Source organism: Canis lupus, chromosome 2 (genome assembly GCF_003254725.2).
Source record: "Canis lupus dingo isolate Sandy chromosome 2, ASM325472v2, whole genome shotgun sequence".
Taxonomy (NCBI): domain Eukaryota; kingdom Metazoa; phylum Chordata; class Mammalia; order Carnivora; family Canidae; genus Canis; species Canis lupus.
Genome location: NC_064244.1, coordinates 35,309,892 through 35,328,693, shown reverse-complemented (window position 1 = coordinate 35,328,693; position 18,802 = coordinate 35,309,892). Strand labels below are relative to the sequence as shown.

The 18,802-nt window shown below is 48.8% G+C and overlaps 2 long non-coding RNA genes across 3 annotated transcripts in view; both read right to left on the bottom strand.

Moving 5' to 3' along the window:
• The window catches only part of LOC112658973 (uncharacterized), a 37,601-nt gene extending 30,345 nt beyond the window's left edge, over positions 1-7,256 (bottom strand). The window contains exons 1-2 of one of the 2 annotated variants that reach the window (XR_004814062.2): positions 6,968-7,256; positions 5,197-5,293 (exon numbers count right to left, since the gene is read on the bottom strand). This is a non-coding gene — a long non-coding RNA (uncharacterized LOC112658973). The remainder of the gene's footprint in view (positions 1-5,196; positions 5,294-6,967) is intronic. The other variant, XR_003136067.2, reaches the window with a different exon arrangement.
• A 3,414-nt stretch (positions 7,257-10,670) lies between these two features.
• Positions 10,671-18,802, bottom strand: part of LOC112659029 (uncharacterized) — a 44,862-nt gene continuing 36,730 nt past the window's right edge. Inside the window, exons 3-5 of the long non-coding RNA XR_007406251.1 lie at positions 18,571-18,738; positions 15,894-16,098; positions 10,671-10,931 (exon numbers count right to left, since the gene is read on the bottom strand). This is a non-coding gene — a long non-coding RNA (uncharacterized LOC112659029). The remainder of the gene's footprint in view (positions 10,932-15,893; positions 16,099-18,570; positions 18,739-18,802) is intronic.

Below are 18,802 nucleotides of genomic sequence, written 5' to 3'. Positions count from 1 at the left end.
TAGGAAACACTTCCTTTTTCTCTTTGGAGCCCCAAAACTGTTCTGTGAAGGAGGCAGGGACTACGGGCTCCATTTTAGAGATGCAGATATTGAGGCTTAATGAGGAAAGCTCTGGGGCCCAGAGCTGCTCACTCCCTCACTTATCAGCATTTTTAGAAAGGGATCTTTGTCCCCACCTCCCACCCTCATGCCAGCTCAAGACCAACCCCAGAAAATAGTACTTTGCTGCTGTTTGGAATGTGAGGCTTGTCTTAGGCAGGGGCAGAAGGGTGGGGGAGTGGGTGGTGCTGTGGCCTAAGCCCATCTGAGCCTGGATCAGGGGCCAAGGGGTCAGCTCTGTATCCTCCAGCCCCCTCAGGGAGCAAGTCTCTGAAATGTCACCAGCACCTAGGGCATCCTGAGAAATGTCAACAAATGCTGATTTAGGTCCCTTAACAGAGGGTGGAGCTAGCCTTTCTCTGCAAAGCCACCCTCCACCATTTCCCAGGAGCAGGAGGAGCAGAAGTTAAAGAACCCTTCCAGAGAGCTCAACCCCACCATTTTATAGATGAAGGAACTGAGATCCTGGCTCACAGAGCAAGCTGGTGGTTTTTGCTCTGGATATGCTGAGGATCCCAAAGGATCTCCACTGACCCATCCTATTCCTCATTCCTTCTTACTTTCTCTCTTCCTCCAACCCCTGGAGCCTGTACCCCCTTGAGTCAAGATACTGCAGCAAGGAGAGCAGAGAGAAGGCCTGAAGAGCAGTTCAGGGCTGTGAGCTCAGCATTAGGGGCTGTAGTATGGAGACTAGCTTGAGCCAGCACCTCTGTCCTTCCCACCCACTCACTGGACTGACATCTGGACCAGGCTCTTCCAGGAGAGAGAAAATAAAGGTCTTGCTGAATGGCAGAGCGTGGGCTGACAGTAGCCTCCATGTGCTCTGGGAACCTGCCAGCCTCTCCAGGCCCTGAGTGGCTGGCACGCCTGCCATCTCTCACTTCCTCTGTGGGAGTCCCTTACTCCATTATTCCCATATCCTAACCAGGGAAGGCTGCTCCTCGCCTCAGCCCAGTCAGTGCTACCAAGGCTTGGCCCACTGATTTTCATCTCTACTGGTGAGCCCCCCTCCCATCTCAGGGACTCCTCCCTGAAGCTCCGGGGAGTCTGGGTCCCCTGTTTTCAGCTGCAGAGTTCACAACTTTCTCTTTCCTGGCCCTCTCACAGTTGTAGTATACAGTGAAAGCTGAGCTCTCTCGGTGCCATGCCTGTTTCTGCACTGAGAAGAGTAAAGAGGAGGCCTGTCTGCATTTGTGCTGATCCTCTACATCTGCCAGATCAGAGGTGCATAATCACTGAGGAAATAAATACTGAGGTTCCCCATCAGGCCTGGACTTTACTTGATAGTCTGCACTTCCACCCTGGAACACTTTGCAATTGGTCTTCCTGGCAGATTATAAGCTCCTTGAGGGCAGAGATCATGTATTTCTGATTCACTTCTACATCTTTAATGATTAACTCAGTACGTGGCCCACAGTGGGCCCCAAATAAATATTCATGCAAGGGAATACATAAATGGATGGACAGACATATAAATGAATGAATGATGGAGGTAGGTTATTTTTATCCTCTTATTATGGTGGGGAAATAAGAAAGGATGGAAACCTGGAAGAGGTGTCCCAGATGTTAAACAGTAGATTCAGGATTTTAACACAGGGAAAGCTGGCCCAGGAAGCTTAGACTACTGACCAAAGAGTAAGGTGACAAGGGTGGGGTGAAGAACCAGATAAAGAAGCCTCAGGGCTGAGGCCCAGGCAGATGGAGCCTCTGCCCAGGAGAAAGAACTTTTCTGAAATTATCTTGCCTCCAGGTAGAGAAGCAGAGAAACCTAATTGGTTTTTTCAGCTCCTGGAACTGGGTCCATAAATCATAGCTCCATTTAAGACACGAGTACCTCCTCTCTAGAGACCTGGGTGTGACTTGATACACATTTCCAGGGACATGGAGAGGCTTACAGCCTCCATGTGCTGTTACACATGCCCCCACCCCTTGCCCAGAAGAGAAGGCACTGCTCGATAGGGCCTACCAGTCTGCTGCTGTGTGTGAGGTGTGCAGTCCCATGGGAGGAGCAGGTCGGGGGAAGGGGCCCAGGAAAGCCAGCCAGCCCAGGGAGGGGGACAGCAGGAGAGTGGCAAAGGCCTTAATAGCCCTCCTTCGGTGAATTCAATCCCATCCACCATTTACTGAGTGCCTCGCTTGTGTCAGACATTGTGCTGGGCACTGGGACCCCCAGGCTGGCTCAGATGCAGGAGAGGGGGAGGGAGATGCAGCTACAGAGACAATAATCACAACACAGGTGATAAGTGCTTAAGAGGGATGTACAAAGTGCTCTGGGAGCTCAAAGCACCAGGCCATTCATTCTTCCCTGGTGGGGAAAGATTTTGGAACACATCACAGAGGAGGAGGTATTTCAGCTGGATTGGGTCCTCTCAGAGGCTGGAAGAGGGAGGGAGGGGTATTTTAGGCAGAGGAATATGTGCAAAGGCAGGAGGTATGAAAGTAGGAACTAGAAAACTTCTGTATGACTGGAGCAGAGGGGAAACAGGAGGAGAAACTGGACAGTGAGCCTCAGGCTAGCATTTGCGAGGCCATGAATTCTACTACAGAATCTGGACTTGATCCAGTCGTGGGCAAAGGGGAGCCATTGAAGAATTTTAAGCAGGGGTGTGACAGGACTAGATTTGTGTTTTAGAAAGCCTTCTCTTGGGGAGATAGAATGAACCAGGATTGTGGCCAAGGGGCAGAGAGAAGGGAATGGATTCTGGAATTACTTTGGAGGAAATGAGCAGGACTTTTTCCTTCCTCAGTAATTATTTTGGACCTTCTTGCCTTTCTACCCAGACTCCATGTTCCCCAGGGGAGGGAGCTGCTCCTTCCTTTCTCTGTGTCTGGTGTAGACTTAAGCATTCATAGAGCTGAATTATAGGGTCTGATTGACAACAACTGAGCAACAGAACTGGTTCCCAGTGGCTAGGGAGTCCTGCTCTGAGCGTAAGCTGGTGACTTTTCTGCAATTCTGTCCACAAGCCCCAGAGCAGGGTGAGGCTTAGCCCAGGCCTCTGGGGAAGGCCCATGAGGTCTTCCCCTCCTTCCTTTCTCTTCTATTCTTTCCCTCCCTCCTCCTCCTCCCCAGAGCCCAAGCTTTCTTGCTGGGAGGCTCTCTGAGCCAGCAGAGCTGTGGATGAAATGGTTCGGTGGCTCCAGCCCAGCTGCTGCCATGGCAACCAGGCTGCCTGCCAGACCCACAGTCAGGAGCAGACCCAGCATTCCTGCTCTAGAACTACAATTCCCAGAATGCAAAGCACATAGGGGCTATGACAGAAAACCACCTCTTTGCTGGGTATCTAGTCAGAGCCTTCCAGCTTGTAAAGGGGCATATATGGGCACCCCCAGAGAAAGTAGAGAATATGGGAAACTGAGGGGCCAGAAAGCAAGGCATACTTCTAGGGGAGGCCTGGGAACCAACCCCTCTTTATGGTGGCCCACTGGACATTCCAGAAGGAGGCCATTGGCTACAGGAAAGTGCAAAGCCTGGGGATGGGTACTAATCCTGGTTTTGCCACCAGCCTGGGATGTTGCTTGAAAACTTTCTTTCAAAAACTATCTACTACTCTTGATTGCCACCAGAATCTTCACGGTCCGAGCCCCGGTGGCTGCCCTGCACTGCTTACTGGTCCCTTTGCCTCACTCAAGCCCCACCCTTCCTTCTTCATACTGAAGCCTGAGTGACCTTTTCAAAATGCAATTCTGATTATATCACTGCTGCCTGTGCCTGCCCCCCTGCTGTTTAAACTCTTCAGTGTTTAAACCCTTTGCTCTTAGATGAAGAAATAAATTCTTTACCTCACCTGGCAAGGCCCTGCAAGGTCTGGCTTCTGCCTGCCTTCAGCCTCCCATTCAAACCCACAACTCCAGACCTTCTGGGTTTTTGGTTTCTTGTAGAAGACACACTCCTTCCTGCCACAGGGCCTTCACACATGCTTTTCTGTCTCTTCAGAATGCTCTTTCCTCTACTGTTGCTCTATATAACCTTCTCCATCTCAGAGAAATACCACTTTCTCAGGAAATTCCCTGACCTACTTAACCAAACCAAATCCCCCTTTTGTATACCTTGTTGGCAACATCAACCTCCACAAAGCACCTGTCACAGTTGTATAGAGTCATCTATATGATTATTTGACAACTATCCATTTCTCCAACAGATTGCAGCCCCTGTGAGAGGAGGGAGAGTGCCCTTTTGCCTGCCACTGCATCTTTAGGGTCTGGCACTGTGCTTGACACATAACTGATGCTCAAGAACCATTTGTTGAACAAATTGCTCTAAGCCTCTGTCTTCCAAGCTGAGTGCCCACCACATGTTGGGTGCTGTGAGTGGTGGTACCAGGGATATGGTAGTGGACAACGCACAGGTGTGGTCCCTCTGGCCATGGAGCTCACAGTCTAGTGGGGAAGATAGATACTGAGTATATAATGACAAGAGAGCTGAGTGTTAAGCAGAGATTGTAGAGCTGTGGTATCAGAAGCCAGGGGGAAAAAAAAAAAAAAAGAAGAAGCCAGGGGATCTGGAAAGGTCCAGAAAGGAAGAGAAGTAGGAGTTATCAGATAAGAGGGATGGAAGAGTATAAAAGAGCACTGCAGGCAGAAGGAACAGCATGAGTAAGGGTACTACTGAGGCAGAAGAGAACCCAGAATTCTCCAGGCATGAAGTAAGGGCAGAGTTGCTGGAGCATAGAATGAATGGAAGGTGGTGTTAGTTCCATCTATATGCTCTGATTTTACTGGGCATAAGCGGCACAGAGCGAGCTATCTTTTAAAACTGGCTGGCCCTTGTCTTCCATATTCCCTCTCTATTCTCAGGCCCAGGCAGAGGTCCAGCATGAACATATCAAGGTGGTCCCACTGCTTGAGCATGCTGTCCTTCACCTCTAAGCACACACTGTGTATTTCACATGTCCTGTGTGGGCCATGCATGTATCTGGTATGATGGGGCTGTGATATTTGAAGTGTCGGGGGGGTATATGCTAGGGGAGCAGTCAATCAATCCTGGAGTATACATTGCTGATAAGTCTGGGGGAGGTCTCCTGAAGAGGCAGAGAGCCTGGCCTGGGGCTTGAGGCTGATCTGCTCAGCTTGCTTAGGAAATGAGGCATGACTTACCAGCTGCAGAAACATCAATGTGTTAGAGAGCAGAGGCCTCTGAGTATGAGACTGCCCCTCCTCACACCTGTTGCTGCCTTCTTCTTCCTCTAGGCTCCTGGATCAGGTGGGAGAACAGTCTCCAGTTAGGCTCCACAAAGGAAGGGGAGCTTTCCCTTTGAACTTCCTTTCACACAAGTAGCTCCCAGTGTGTGTAGAATGCAGTGACAACTGGCTGGAAATAATGGATTTTAGCTTCCTCAATCCCCTGCAGGTATTCTAATAATGACCCTTATACACACATACACCACACACACACACACACACACACACACACACACACACAGAGCAGCCGAGGTCCCGGGTTCTGCTGAGACCACCCTGGAACAGGAGCCTCCAGTCCACCCATTCCCCAGAATAGGGTTTCTCAAAGTGGAGTACTTGTGAAGATACAGGTTGCCAGGGGACTCTGATGCAGTGAATCACGGGCCACATTTGGGAAAACTTTGTTCTAAAGGATACCTAATTCTGTCCAAAAGACTAATGAAGCATTCCCTTCCCCAGAAATGTTTCCCCAAATCTAGTCAGTGATGATACCCTTGGCAATCCCACCCTGGACCTCTGCCAGGAGGGCAGCCAGCCCTGCCCCCCAGACCTTCCACCTCATGCAGTCAATAAGTATTTAGCAAGGACCTACTAGGTGCTAAGTGCTGGGGTCCTAGGAAGAACATAGCAGCCATGATCCCTGCCCAATGGGTCTTCTAATTTAGAGGTGAGGAAAACTATTTTATTTTTAAATATTTTATTTATTCATGAGAGACAGACACAGAAAGAGAGAGAGACAGAGACACAGGCAGAGGGAGAAGCAGGCTCCATGCAGGGAGCCCGACGTGGGACTCGATCCCGGGTCTCCAGGATCAGGCCCTGGGCTGAAGGCAGGTGCTAAACTGCTGAGCCACCAGGGCTGCCCAGGAAAACTATTTTAAAAGCAAATAAATAAACAAACAAGATAATAGTGCTAAGGGCTCTGAAGATGATAAAACAGAGCTATCAAAGAAAGTGGCCAGGGGACCTGATTAATTCTGGGATTCAGGGAAGGAGGCCACCTTGGTTCTTGTGGAGAAGAGGGTTCTGAAAATAAAAAGAAAAAACCGTTCTTCTCCCTTTGCTACTGTTTTTTTTTTCCCCCTCTAGTCTTTCTTTTCTTTACCTCGGCTTGGCATTGTTTCTCTGGTTAGACTCCCTCTTTGTCTCCTTCATTCTCTCCTCCTCTGCTTCCCTCCTTTCCTTTCCCATTGCCTCCCTCTTCATAGAATACCACCTCCTGCTCTTCTGCTCCCTCCAGAGAAATGGAAGAAATCAGATCTCCCCACCTCTTGGGCTAGCCAGCAGTATTTGAGCTGTAGGCTTGCTCAGCAACTGGCCCTGAGACCAGGGCTAGAGGAGGTCAGAGGGAAGCTAAAGGTGGAGGGAGAGTGGAGCAGGGAGGGGCCCAGAGAGGGAGAGAGCACTCAGAGGGGCTGGAGGTGGCTGCTGAGCCAGGTAATCTAATCAGGGGGTGAGTCATAAAGATCACTCGCTCCTGTGCACAGGACGGCCTAGGAAATCACATTAATTTGAAGAGGGTGTAAAATCCACGGAGAATTCCCCTCTCTCCACCACACACATGAAGATAAACTGTCTTCAGCTTCCAATATGATCTTACAACAGCTTGTCAGTGACAAAACAGCCTCAAATCCTCCCATTTATCAAACGGCCAATCCTGTTAGCAGCTTAAAAGAGACATAATTACCTGCGGCCTTTTGTGTGATTCTTTATACTAACGCCGCTTCCTTCTTCCTGGCAGCGTTCCAGAACGTGAGCTCAGAATTCATTCTCGGTGACTGGGGAGATCATCAGAGATGTTAAAGTTGGGGGGACAAGAGCAGATGGTTGGGGTGGGAAGTTCTGCACGGTGGGCACGTGTCGGGCTGCGATGTGGGCTAGCACCATGGACAGAGCCAGGGCGGGAGCCTGGAAGCGGCTGCCAGGTCGGTGGCGGTAAGGAGGGGCCAAGCCCAACCAGCGTGGCAGGAGCCCGTAGGCCATTGGGCCAGTCAGGAGCCGGGCAGGCATCTAGAGAACTAAGTTTCAGTGATGGAGACTCAGCCCATGGCACATCAGCACCGACAGAAGGTACAGGGCACAGAACAGGCTTGGCCTGTCGACGGGTCATTTGGGTAGAATTCTCCACCCTCAGGCAGAGCCAGGAGTTCCTTCTTCTGACTCCAGTGTGGCTGACACACTTTGAGTTTTCAGGACTTCAGACTCTGCCATGCTGCTACTGCGGGAGAATAATGATGTTCCCAGCTAACATTTACTGAATGCTTGCTATGAGGCAGGTCCAGTTCTAAGTACTTTATATATGTGATATTAATTAATATAAATCTCATGAGAAATCTGTTCTCTTATCCCATTTTATGGATGAGGAACTAGAAGGTGAGTGAGGCTAAGTCACTGTCCAAGGTCACCCAGAACTAATTCAAACTCATGGTCTAGGAGTTGGGTTGTCCATAAGGCAGGATCTGGCCATGATGAGGGATCACCTCTATGGCTCTGGGTTGATCTCTCTCCCTCTCCGCACTTTTTGCTATTCCAGCCCAATCAATGCAGGTTTCTGCTCTCACTGCGTTTGGGAGACGGATGAGAAAACCACATGACTGACCTTTCCCTCTGTGAGAAGTGAGACATTAGAAACTGGCTTCTCTCTGGTCAGGGCTGCTCTGCAAATTCATATTTTCATTCCCCCAGTCCCATCCTCTCTCTGCTGCTCTGCCCCTCTCTATGCCTCCCCCCCCATGCTAACTTTTACCCATTTCAAGAGGCCACCTAACTCCATTCCACCCACTGCCCACTGCCAACCCTCTACTTGCTACTCCTCACACTCTTTTCCATTTCCTAGCAGGCCCAAGGGAATTTTCTGCTGGGAGAAAACCATCAGAGTCCATTTGGAAGGCAGATAAAGAGGCAGACAATGAGACAGACAACAAGAGACAGACAAGAGACAGAATGAAAATGAATTTTGAAGCACTGTTGAGTTCATGATTGTGGTCAAATCCTATTGAAAGATAAAGCCAGGATTAGCTATCCAGGGGTATCTTACAGAATATCTAGAACTCAGCTTTAACTCACTTGGCTTCCCCTGCTCACCAACCCTCCAACTGACCCCTGTCCTCTGGAATTGCCTCCCAGACCAGCATCCTTTCCCCCACCCCACCCGGCCTCAGGGCATTCATCACTTGGGTTAGTGATTTATCAAAGGCTCCGACAGTCGCTGTTGGCAAAAATCGATCTGTGAAGAATGGGACCAACCCAGGATCCCCTGTTCTCCTGAGCCCCTACCATCAATTTGCCCCAGAGGAACTCCATAGCTCTGATATCAGCACTGCCCCCCCTGCCCCACCCTCACCCCAGCTTTGTTTGGGTCTCTGGGTTCCTTTCTGTTTTTAGAGAGAAGGAAGAAGAAAGGAAGGAAGGCAGAGAGGTGAGTTAGTGGTTTCTCTTAGATGTTTATTTTGTTGTTTTTAAGTGAGAAAGTCCCAGCTCTATTAAACACAATCAATAGTTGGCCCAAAGAGAAGCTTCCCTTCTCTGAGACATTTGGAATCTGGTCAAATCATTTTGCCCCAATACAAAGTAATTTATCAATTTCAAAACCCTTCTAATCAGTAGAGACTGTGGAGTTCCTGCTATCTTCTGCTGCAGACACACACACACACACACACACACACACACACACACACACACCTGAGCACAAACTCTATTCTCTAGTCAAACCCCCTTCCCTTCCTACTTCCTCCCTCCCTCTTCCCCAGGATGCAGAATGTCTTCTTCCTCAGCTCAGCCTCCAGGCTGGGTGCCATCCTCTGTCTCCAACTCAGCCTGTGTGCCCCTGGCCCAGAAAGGCTGTAGACCCCTGCAGGTCTGTGACGCTTAGCCCTGGGAAGGTGGAGGTGGGCAGGTGCCCAGCCACAGAGCACTACTGAGTGCACTTTTATTCACCCAGGTAAAAACCCAAGGTAGGGAGATTTTTGTTCACAGACACAGCCCAGAACTGGAGTCAGGGGACTGGAAGGGGCCCAGGGCCACCAAAATCATCCCCTAGGAGCTTGGCTCTGGTCTCCAAGGGGCAAGCAGGATCATCTGTCTGGAGAGGGGTTTGCTGGCTGAACCTGGGGATGATGTCACAACACTCCCGCCTCTGAAGCTGCTATTTTTGCCCTTGAGGACAGCCTGTGTCTAAAGGGAGAAAGCAACAGCAGTGAAATCACCTTGCAACTCACCCTTGGGCTCCCAGGAAGAGTGGCTGGAGTCTTTGCTGTTCCATTAGATTGGATTCTCAGCAGGTCTTTTGTGGCCACCAGCTGCAGTGGCCAGATAGGCCACTGACCTTTGGAAAAGGACCACTGAATGGCTGATTCAAATGCTCTCCCTACAATGGACTCGGTACACTGCTCCCTCAGAGAGTGACTAAGGAAATTGACTGAGTGAGCCAGGGACCTGCCTGCCCCACAAGGGAACTCAGGAGCACAGATGACACATGCTTTCAGAAACCTCCACCCCCAGACCAGTTGATCCAGGGGCCTTACCCTGACCTTCCAGGCTCCCCAGAGGGCATAGCCTAAAACCTCCAACAGACCTATAACAGCATGCCTAGTACTCTGTAAATATGTGTGCAATCAATAAATGTGAGGGCAGCCGGGTGGCTCAGCGGTTTAGCGCTGCCTTCAGCCCAGGGTGTGATCCTGGGGTCACAGGATCGAGTCCCACGTTGGGCTCCCTGCATGGAGCCTGCTTCTCCCTCTGCCTCTCTCTCTCTCTCTCTCTTTCTGTGTCTCTCGTGAATAAATAAATAAAATCTTTAAAAAAAAATCAATGTGTGCAACTCTGCGGAGTTCTGCCCCTGCTTTGTGCCTTCTATCCCCAAATCTCTCACAGCTCTTCCAGAGCCAGGGCCAAGGATTTTGCATATCTTTGGAGCCCTCATAGTTCTTCACCCAGGGCTTTGCTCAAAGTAATATTAAACCAGAGTGAGCACAGTGCCCTATGGTTTACGAGGCATTTTAATATTAACTGTCTATTCTGCAGTAATGCTGGGGCCTAGGTATTATCTTGTTTTCTACTGAGAGATCCCGAGGTTCTGTGGGGATCAAAGGCTGGCTGCCCCAAATGTGCCACTTTGGCATACCAATTATTCAAAATAAAAGTTCCTTAAGAGACAGCCTGGGCAAGAAGGACACTCAGGCCCTTCTCTGTGTCCCTGAAAGCAAGAAATAAATCTCCCATGTGAAAGGTACCCTTTCTATACCAGGAGGTAAAGAGACATCTTAACCACTAGAGATGGGAAATTTAGAGCCAAGAAGACTGTATAAACAACCCTTGTTACTTATTACTAATTTACTACCCCAGCTCAAATTCCATTGAGAATCCCTTACTAATTGAAGCTTTCAAAGTTCATTTTTGTCTTGTCAATTCCTCACAAGTTTATTGTCTCTTCATCTAAGAAGTATAAAAACTGCCTGCCTTGGTAATTTCTTTAGGTCTCCATTTCATTATTGGGCCTCCATGCACATGTAATAAACCTTTGGGTTTTCTTCTCTTGTTAACATGTCTCATGTAAATTGAATCCTTAGTCCAGCTGGAGGACCTTGAGGGTAGAGGAAGAAATTTTCTTTCCTTTTGGTTCAATGAGGTGAAGTCATTTGTCGCAAAGCACGCTGAAAGTAAGTGATAAAACTGGGATGCCAATCCAAGTTCTTGGAATCCATATCCTAAAATCCCCCACATCATTCACCCACTCCCCAGACACATGTGGAGCATCCTTCTTATGGCAAATGTTAAGCCTTTTTAATGGCAGTCTAAAACCAGCTGACATTATCCCACTTCCTCCAGTTGGGAAATAGAGACTTCCATGGTGAAGTGATTTGCCCAAGGTAAGACAGTAAATTAGGAGGTGGAAGTAGATTAAACCCAGGCCTTCAGATCCCAAATCTGGAGTCTTCCCCATCCCCCACAGTACACATTCAGGAGGGGCTTGCTATATGCCCAACAGTATCCTACAATCTTCACATTTGATGTGGTTCTATTAGCTCTCTCATCTTTTTCTTCTAAAGATTTTATTTATATATTTGAGAGAGACACAGAGAGAGGAAGCACAAGCAGGGGGTCGGGGAGGGGCAGAGGGAGAAGGAGAAGCAGGCTTCCTACTGAGCAAGGAGCCCTACTGACCTGGGCTGGATCCCAGGACCCTACGATAGTGACCTGAGTCGAAAGCAGACGCCTAACTGACTGAGCTACCCAGGCACCCCCAGAACTCCCTCCTATACATGAAGAAAACAAAACTTTGAAAAGTCCAGTGTCTAGAGGCCAAGATGGGATTCAAACTGTTTCTCCAACTGCAGAATCTAAGCTCTAGGTTTTTGGTTTTTGTTTTAAAGATTTTATTTATTTATTCATGAGAGACACACAGAGAGAGGCAGAGACACAGGCAGAGGGAGAAGCAAGCTCCATGCAGGAAGCCAGATGTGGGACTCTTTCCCAGGACTCCAGGATCACACCCTGAGCTGAAGACAGGTGCCCAACCACTGAGCCACCTGGACGTCCCTGAGCTCTAGGTTATACTGGCTAACTGACGATGATAAAAGCACTCACTACACATCCAAATAACCAATGTTTATTGATTGAGTGACTGTTCACTATAGATATATCTTTATAGATATAAAGTTCATAGCACAGCCAGGAAGGCAAGCTGTAAATTCTGGACTTCCAGGCCAGCAACTGACCCTTTGTTCACCCTATCCCTCACAGCCTTCTCTGTACCTAATAATAACTGCCCACATTTCTTGAGTATTCACTTCACGTCAAGTGCTGGGTATGGCCCCTTACATGTACTCTCTCTTTAGATCTACGTCATAGATATAATTTTCCTCATTTGAAGGATATGGAAACCAAAGCTCAGAGAGATTCAATCATTTATCTCTGGCCACACAGCATATCAAAGAGATATCAAGGTAGAGATGCCATCCCTCTCTTCTGTCTTGCAAGCCATTTGGGAACAGCTCTCCAGTCCTAGATCCACACCGGGACTGTACCTGGGGATTATAAATAGCATTACCCCAGGAGTTTGGGAAGACAGTAGGAATATGGCACGAAGGGCCACTACAGCTGGAGGAAGTGTCCAATGCTACAGAGAATAGACAGACACATAGATTCAAAACTAGACCCTGCTGGGAAACCTGTGATAACTGAGACTCATTGAGGAAGTGATTGAGTGAGCAGCTGACTTTGGGGAACTACAGTGCCATTACTGGGTTGGATCTCCCAACTGTACTGTTCTAAAGTGGACGACTGCCCAAACCTCCTCCAGAATGGGCCATTCCCCCACCCAGAGAATGGATGCAGCATGAGCCAGCTCCAGACTTGCCCCGATTGCTTCCCACATTGATGGATGAAAGTGCCTCTGCAAATTGGAAAAATAACTAATGTACTACTCCCAGACCCTGCTGCCTGTGAGTGGAGGGGGCCCTTCTGGGTTAACCCAAGAACTGGGAGGAATCAATCCCCTGAATAACAACCCAAAGCAGCAGCAGGAAGAGGCTCCCAGCCTGGTGGGGGTGGAATTACATTTCCTACAGGGTATTCTCAGTGTCGCCTCTCATCACCATAATATTTACATCAAATGCAAAAGGCCTCTTCGGAATAAAACCCTGAGGTTGTAAATGCCAAATCCAAGAATGTCAGCAAATGCAAAAGATCAGTTTCTTTGAGCAGCAGTCTCTCCCTCCCCTCCAGGCAATGCCTGCCACCAGCCCCTGGCGTGACCATGACTGGGTGGACTCCTGAGCAGCCATGAACCTCAGCCAAGATCAGGAAAGGCTGGGAGCACACAGGGAGCTTAAGGGTACCCAGCTCTGGTCCAGATATGCCAGGCAGCCTTGCCTTCCACCTGGCTTCACGCAAAGTCTGAGAACATGTGTCTACACATACTTCCTATGCAGAAAGGCAGGCCAGGTCATCTCATGGACAGATAGACAGGTGGACTATCTTCAATGGGGAGAGCCTCAGGGATCAGTCCTCAATGTAGCTTGCAAGCCAGCAGCCAAGTTCTCTGCCCAGTGTGCCCCCTTCCTCCTCTAGCTGCTCCCTTGGGGCCCAAGAAAGATTTTCTGAGGTCATTTGTCCATCAAACATTTATTGAGCACTTACTAAGCACCGGGCCCTGGGGATACAATGGTGAGCACTCTGAAGGAGCTTATGTTCTAGTGGCAAGACACAAGGAACAAGCTAACATGTAAATAGATTCAGATACTAAATGGTGTAAAGAATAAAAATTGAGATGAAGGAATAAGAGAGGGAAGGAGGAAGAACACAGTTGCTTGGGTAATCAGGGAAGGGATCTCCAGGGAGGTGGCATTTCGCCGGAAGGATGAGAAGGAGCAACTCCATGAAGATGTTCCAAACAGAGGAATGGTAAGTGTAAGAGCCTTGAGTGGATAATGAGCACATGTGCTAGGGGAACAAAAAGAGGCCTGCAGCAGGTTCAGGGGGTGTGATGAGCAGGGAGAGGAGGTGAGGTCAGAGGTGCAGGTGCTGGGTCTCACCAGCTGTGGAAAGGAAAAAGTTTTCAGGCAGAAGGCAATGGGAAGTGGTAGGAGTGATTTAGGCAGGGGATGGCACTATGTGATTTACATTTTTAAGTTCTGCTCAGATCATAAAAGTCTTGGTTGAGTTTTGGTTTCACAACTTATTCACCATGTGATCTTGGGCCAAGTTCTTGCATTATTAAACCGGAGTTTCCTTAAGAACTTCCTGGAGAGTCAGAGGATAACACGAGCTCTAACATGCACTGTGTGGCTAGTTCAGGACTTGGTGTCAGTAAGTGCACAATTAATGTCCCACACTGTTTCTCCTGTTCTGGATTTCCTCTGAGGCCTAGGCCAGGCCCCATCTCTCCATGGCAGTCCATGCTGTGTGCATCCAGGGCTTAGTGGGGTCCCATTCCTCGGGTAACAAGAGATCAGATGGCACAGGGACTCTCCAGGAGCCCCAGGCTGTCAATGGAGTGGCTAGGATGCCTGGGCACATTTGCATGCAGAAACTGCACTCCAGGTCATTCACTGCACCAGTAGGGCAGGCATAGCGTCCAGGAGAAAGGTCGTTGGTGCCACCCAAGGTCATGTTCTTCTACACTCATCTGTATCCCTTCTCAAGTCCTTTGTGCCTAATCTTTGAGCCCATAAGTTAGTTGCCTGAGGAGGAATGAGAAAAATTGACTGGTGGGAGCAAATGGAAGGAGTAAATGATACAGGTCTTGTCAGGCAGTTTGGAAACTTAGCCAGGGCTAAGAGCAGATGGGGTGACCCCCACTCCTTCCTGGAGCTGGGCTCACACTGCACGCAGCTCCAAAGTGGGGGAGTGGAAGCTCTGAGAGAAACTTGCCTAGCAGCAGCTTGGGTAGCCATTCGTCCACTTGACTATCCTCAACGGACAAGGTACTTCTCTTCCCTCCCTCCCTCCCTGTTCTGGGCTCCACAGAAAGGATGTGATGAGATTAATTAGTTGCTTATAGAAAGTTCTTTAGAAAAAGGAGAAGGAAAAAAAAAAAAAAAGAAAAGAAAAAGGAGAAGGGGGGATCCCTGGGTGGCTCAGCGGTTTCGCACCTGCCTTTGGCCCAGGGCGTGATACTGGAGTCCCAGGATCGAGTCCCGCGTCGGGCTCCCGGTATGGAGCCTGCTTCTCCCTCTCCTCTGCCTGTGTCTCTGCCTCTCTCTCTCTCTCTCTCATAAATAAATAAAAATAAATTTAAAAAAAAAGAAAGAAAAAGGAGAAAGAGCAAGGGAGCCATCATGTCTGGGAGCCAGAGGGTTCTTGACACAGTATAAGCAGTGAAGTCCTGTCAGCTACAGGGGTTGAGGAGTGTGGGGAAGCAGAGTGGGCAGTAGGACAGTGGCTGCAGGCAGGCAGGCACAGGAAGACAGTTGGGCAGCAGAGGAAAGGGACTTGGGAGAGGTCTTGGAGGACAGCATCAGGCAAATCCCCAATCCAGGGATGTTTGGGGAGTCCATAGGAGGAAGAGTTTGGTTGTGTAGGGATGTGTGGGGGCCAAGGGCTACTAATTGAAGCTCCCAAAGTTCAGTTTTCTTTGTCTTGTCAATTTCTCATCTCTTGGTCTAAGAAATATAGAAACTGCCTGCGTTAGTCATTTCTTTAGGTCTCCATTTCATTATTAGGCCTCCATGCACACATGATAAAACTTTGAGCTTTTTTTCTCCTGTTAACGTGTCTCATGTAAATTGAATCCTTAGCCCAGCTGGAAGACCTGAGGGTAGAGGAAGAATTTTTCCCCTCAGGTGGCAAGGTCCAGGTTGGCTCGGCCCAGTGCCTGAGGCAAGGAGGGGAGAAACCCACCCAAGCCACAGGTATATCCTCCTTCTCTTCCCACCAGCTGAGCCTGATGGCAGAAGCACAGCCACCATGCCTCCACTCCACCCCCAGCCCTGAGCCCTGAGTCTTGGGAGATCCCTTTCCCCTCCCTCTTTTTAGGGATCAGCATACTTCATTATCCATAAGAAGCTCTCCTGCCCTGCCCATCCAGCTTCTCAGAATGTAGCCCCAACAAGTCCCCCAACAATAAACTTAATTTTATATGTGGGTCTGTTGTATTTAGCACTTCACCTTACCCAGAGGCATTAACATGGGGCAGGCTGGGGGGCACCCGGGTGGATCAAGTCAGTGAAGCATCTGCCTTCGGCTCAGGTTAATGATCCCAGGGTCTAGGGATTGAGCTCCGCATCAGGCTCTATGCTCAGCGAGGAATCTGCTTCTCCCTCTGTCTTGTGCTTGTGTTCTCTCTCTCATTCTCTCGCTCAAATAAATAAATAAAACCTTAAAAAACAAAACAAAACAAAACAAAAAAACATAGGGCAGGCTGGCAGCAGGCAGAGAAAGCTAATGCTGCAGGAACCAATTCCCACCCATACAACCACCCTGCTACATCTCCAACTCTTCATCCTGAATGTGAACCATGTAAGGGCTGGTGAGTCACGTAGCTCACCTCAAGGGGCTCCTTCAGGTTACAAGCTTCCTCCAGAAAGCACCAGCCTCCATCCCTCCCATCCTGTCCTTAATACTGGCTCTGTCTGTTCTATCAGTCCTGTCAAGGACAGCCCCCTGCAATCTGACCATGGCAGCAGCTGGCAGGGCCCGGGGCTGCACTTGACATCCTGATCCAACCATATTCTCGGAGAGGAAGCAGGTTGAGAGTTCCGCATGCTTGCACACACCTGCACATACCACTCACACACTCCCTCCTTCAATGTCAGCCGAGACAAGAAAATTGGTTCTTAGATTTCCTGGGTCACAGACCCTCTGGCCATGATGGAAGCCAGGCACCCTCTCCCCAAGAGGATGCATGCATATACATTTTGCATGTCCTATCAGAAAAGCTGGGAATAGGGGTGGCTCTTACCCTGATTTCTGCCCTCAGTAGCAATCCTTGTTCAGGGTTGGGGTTCCAAGCAGGTGGGCATTTGGCCAAATCCCTGAGCGCCCTTTTATGGACTGAGTTTTGGGGACTGCCTAGAAGCAGCACCAGTGGGGTTGGGCCAAGGGGCAAGAGAAATCTGAACCGTCTCCAAGGCCACCTCGGACTCTTAAACTTAAGGACTCCACAGTTCTGTCCACACATGCCTCCTGCTTACTAAGGTAGACCAGGCATAGTCATCCCTGCATGGTCTTCTCCAACCTCGATAGGTGAGCTCAGAGCTCTGGGTGTCTACCTTAGTCATTACACAGTCTGACCAGGATTTTGCTATCCACAGTGAGCACCAATCATGTAGACAAGGATACTAGGCTCTGCCTGGCTTCAAAATTTCCTGAGACTGGGCACAAACCTTCTTTGGGTTCACTGCATACCTGCAGACCACATACATGCACTGGCATGCAGACCACACACACACACACACACACACACACACACATTAAGACACACACAAACTATGTGAGAGCATACAGAAACACACAAATCATAAACATAAGATGAAAAATGTGAAACTCCAAAAAGCACATACAGGAATATACAAACAGTTCACATACATGTAATCATGTCATGTGTACCATATGTATACACATTCATGCTCTAACATGTAACTCTCATTCATTCCTACCTCCTAGAGACCCTTCCAGCCCTATTGAGCTTTCTTTCTTTTCTTCTTCTTCTTTTTTAAAGATTTTATTTATTTATTCATGATAGACATAGAGAGAGAGAGAGAGAGAGAAGCAGAGACACAGGCAGAGGGAGAAGCAGGCTCCATGCCGGGAGCCCGACGTGGGACTCGATCCCAGGACCCCAGGATCACGTCCTGGGCCAAAGGCAGGTGCTAAACCGCTGAGCCACCCAGGGATCCCCCCCTTTTTTTTGAGCTTTCTATTTCTTTCTGCTATGCTCTCTCTGTAGTCTGCTCAGTGTGAGAGTCACTCTTCCCTCCTTTTCCTCATCTGGTAGATTTCCTTGTTAGCCTAGTAAGTCTCTGTATTAGGGCTTTCCTAGGGCTGCCATAACAAAGTGTCATAACCTGGGGGGGGCGGGGGGAGGCTTGAAACAACAAAAAATTACTCTCTCAAAGTTCTGGAGGCCAGAAGTCCAAAATCAAGGTGTCAGCAGGGTTGGTTCCTTTTGGGGGGCTCAGGGAGAAAAATCTGTTCCATGACCCTCTTAGCTTCTGGTGGTTGCAACTCTTGACACCCCTTGGCTTGTTGAGACATCACCTCAATCTCTGCCTCTGTAGTGGCCTTCTTCCCATGTGTGTGTCCAAATTTCCCCTTCTTATAAGGTCACTAGTCATTGGGACGTCTGGGTGGCTCAGCAGTTGAGCATCTGCCTTTGGCTCAGGTTGTGATCCCAGGGTCCTGGGATTGAGTCCCACATCGGGGTCCTCTCAGGGAGACTGCTTCTCCTTCTGCATATGTCTCTGCCTCACTCTCTGTGTCTCTTATGAATAAATGAATACAATCTTTAAAAAGAAATAAAAAGGACACTAGTCATTGAATTAAGGCCCATCCTTTTTTTTTTTTTATTGTTATTGGTGTTCAATTTGCCAACATATAGAATAACACCCAGTACTCATCTCATCAAGTGCCCCCTCAGTGCCCGTCACCCAGTCACCCCCACCCCCTGCCCACCTCCCTTTCTACCACCTCTTGTTCATTTCCCAGAGTTAGGAGTCTCTCATGTTCTGTCTCCCTTTCTGATATTTCCCACTCATTTTTTTTCCTTTCCCCTTTATTCTCTTCCACTATTTTTTATATTCCCCAAATGAATGAGACCATATAATGTTTGTCCTTCTCCGACTGACTTACTTCACTCAGCATAATACCCTCCAGTTCCATCCATGTCGAAGCAAATGGTGGGTATTTGTCGTCTCTAATGGCTGAGTAATATTCCATTGTATACATAGACCACATCTTCTTTATCCATTCATCTTTCGATGGACACCGTTTTTCTTAGTTTTTAAAAACTTATATAATCTAGGGAACAAGAAGGAGGGGGAGGCATTTCATTTCTTTTTTTTGTATATTCTTTTATTGGAAT